The sequence below is a fragment of the Nematolebias whitei genome, chromosome 23 (assembly GCF_014905685.2).
Source record: "Nematolebias whitei isolate Nwh7 chromosome 23, NemWhi1, whole genome shotgun sequence".
Lineage (NCBI taxonomy): Eukaryota > Metazoa > Chordata > Actinopteri > Cyprinodontiformes > Rivulidae > Nematolebias > Nematolebias whitei.
The window spans coordinates 18,697,429-18,700,956 of NC_056520.1; positions in this window are offsets into that span (position 1 = coordinate 18,697,429).

The following is a 3,528-nucleotide window of genomic DNA, read 5'->3' on the forward strand; positions in this document are numbered from 1 at the left end:
TCCAAAGCAGCAAACAACCAACCACGAAGCGTATTCCCCAGCTAGCAAGTTAGATTAGCGTAAAATAGTTCGTCACTTTTTCGTCTTTTAAACCATCAAAATGCACTTTTTCTGTTAAAAATTGTAACGAAACAACCCCCTGAGCTGCACAGAGAACGGCGCTCCGTGACAAAACGTCTTTCTAGCTATTTAAAACAACTCGTTCGAAGCTCCAGAACCGAGTCGGAACCAGAACCGAATCGGACCAGAACAGCGTCAGAACACAGTTTAAACAGAATAAAGCGTTTCCACAGCTCAAAGCCAGCTTATGTTACACATACAGACGTACAATTCAGCTTTATAAAGACTCAATGACACAATTTCAGCTTTTAAAACATTGCCAGCGTAACACAAGCGCGCAGCTCCAATTGCGCTGCGTAAAGACGCACGGATTCAACTGTTATTTTACAACACATGCCAACATGAAAATCAATTAGCACACGAGTTACAGTCCATTTATGAGCACGTGACGGGCCACCAGTTGTAGATGAACAGATGCTGGGATATATTCATCATTTAACGCGAGTTCCTCATTTTTCTGGACTGAATAAAACGTGCACTGAATTTAAGGAAATGCAAAGTGAGACGTCATTTAAATTTGACCCATCAAAATGAATGCGGTCATTTATTTACAGAATCAAATTTAACATCAAACATTTACATTAATTTGGCAAATTATGAAAATAACAATATAAGCAATCAATCAGGAAAAATCATACGGCCATGATTTTTCCGTTGCTGCACCACAGACATTTATAAAACTGTACAACTATGATCTTTTACCCACACGGATGTGAATAAGCACTTTACACAGACATTTCTAAATATCTGGGAGAATTTCTACTTCATAGGAAAGTTTAAAGATGGAAAGAAGTTTAGAGGGAGTAAAGGATGGTGTGTGAGGGAAATTAAGTGTTTTCCAGAACCGACACTCTCCATCAGAAGCCCAGCTCGCCTCGGTACGCTTGGTAGGAAACTTGACCCATTACCTCTCTGATGATAATCAGCAGATATGGTGTTCCGTTAACGCTACCGGTCCAGCGTCTCCTTAGAATGGCTGTTGCCCGTCAGAAGTAGTGGCGAGGCTCTGTTCGACACACATTCACCTCAGTGGAAAATGTTATAATCCCATGGAACTCGGAAGAGCTTCGTTGTCATGTCAGGAACTCCAACAGCACTCCATCAGAACTTTAGCTCTCGTGTAGTTTACGAAACTCCCACAGAACTCTTGAAGTCTGACAACTCTCCAACTCTGTAACTCCGTGAGTCTTAAGTCACTCTGTGTACCTGTGAGTCTGTGAGTCTGTGTAGACCAGGAAGTACTGACATTTTAAAGACTCTTTCCCGGTTCACTTTTTGGGATTTTTCATTGGTCAGAAACGACCAGAAGGGGTGTGTTTTTGTGACGTAATAGGTTAGAGACAGCGAGAATTGTTATGGGACAGCTCAGAAATGTTCTCACAGACCGAGAGGGTTCTGTTTTGGCGTGCCTAAGAAACAGGTGCAAAACATCTCTATTTACGTCTGAGAGGATTCTTAAACATGACAGTTTTAACATAACAACTTGTTTTTCGTTTGACTGTAACCTTGTAAACGCACACACTTGCTCATTCAAAAGCAGAAATCAGAAAAATGCATAGTTACTCTGCAACAGCTTTTAACATGAGAATAAAAATCATTACTCAGTTAATGAAATTGATTAGTTCACTGCAACATCTAAAATGGTTTGAACTAAGACACTTTGATTATCAACATTTGTAAGATAGTAATGATAATAAAAAGAGAGTGTTCTTTTCACTTGAATCTTCAAGAAAGAAAGTCTCAGGATGGGTGAACCTGTATTTATGGATTCAAATACATGAAATGACAGCTTCTGTCCCACAAGGTTCTAAAGGTCAAGAGTTTTGACCTTAGACTGGGTTTCGACGTAGGCCTAGTCCACTACACTGATAAGATGATGGTCAGCCGGCACAGTTCTGATAAGCCTCCATAGAAGTTGGGGGTGGGGGGAGGTCGATAGATGAAGCTTTTCCTTCGTTTACACATTTTCCAGGAGAAATGGATAAGTTGGCCTGTTTCGAGGCCAACTGGGGATTCAGATACAGATAATCCACAATTGTTGATTTATTCAGGCAGACTATTTTTCCTTGTCAGCCTCGAGTCTTACTGGTACTTTCAAGATCCGAAATGGCCAGATTAGGGTGCATTCTACTGGTCCGTGCTTACAAGCCTTGTAGAATCTAAGAAACGTTATTAATTGGAAAATCTGTTTTATAATAAGGCCCAAGCAAATATGTCTTTTAACTTACAACAACTGTGTTCAACAGAACTTGTTTTTAACAGATTCTGAGATAGTACTTGAAGTTTACCTAAGAGTGCTTGTTTATCTTTATCTAAAAGTACCAGGAATTTCTGGGCGCAAGATCAACTGCTTGTATAAGACTGTTTCCCATCAGAACTGTTTTAACAACTAGAGTGTTTATGTCAAGCTGACCTAAGAAGAATTTGTTTCTCAAGTGTTTTCCTAAAATGGGAAAGGACTGATAAAAGTAACACAACCCTCTGACGTCAATGAAAGGTATAAATAAGAACAGAACTATGTTGAGACAGGGGTTCTGTCTTTTGAGGTCTTGAGGTATTCTAGCTGTTCCACCTTAGAGGTAAAGCTTCAAATAAAATCCCATTTTGCTGTCAAACAGAACCAAGGTGTCTACTGTTTTATTTAATGAACCCAAAAGTATTTAATGTAGTAGCCACTACAGCCTCTTCAAGGTCGTTTCATGTTGACAAGTCCAAAGCCGCAGGTGGCCTGCGATTCAAATCACTTTCATCTTATGGTTTAGCTCGTAAATCAGCTGATTTTGAGTCCTCAAAGCACGAACCAACCTTCACATAGACAGCAGCCTGACGAGGGCCAAATTAGCTGCGGCCGTCTTCTTTGTATGTTGATAAACCAGGAACCAGACTTTCCAAAAAGAAGGAAACCTGTTATCATAAATCCAATTATATGCAATTTCGGCGTCCTCAACCGATAGCAGAGGTAGACACATCACATTCCACTCCCCAGAGATATATCCAGCTGCACATGACGTCCGAGCTGATGAGGGTTCTCCAGGACCCTGTCGCTTTTTTGAAAAGATTTTGTCATTTGCGTCGAAAGTCCAATTATTCAGATCCATAATAGTAGTTTTCATTTCGGAAGATGTGTAAAAATAGGAGCTTCGATACACAGACAGAGAGCAAAAAACGCAGGAGGAGAACAGGGAGAGGGAAGAGAATGCGTGCGCCTCATTCCAGAGCGAGTGAAGAAAAGAAAATAATAATAATAAAATAAATCAATAAACTAATGAATAAATAATGAATGATTTAGAGAGTGCAGCAATAAACAGACTTTTTACTATTGTTCCAAAGCCAGCATTATTTTAATGTTATCTTGCTGCAGTCGTTCATTTCAGACATTTTCTTGCAGAATGATTTCATTGCTTGTGC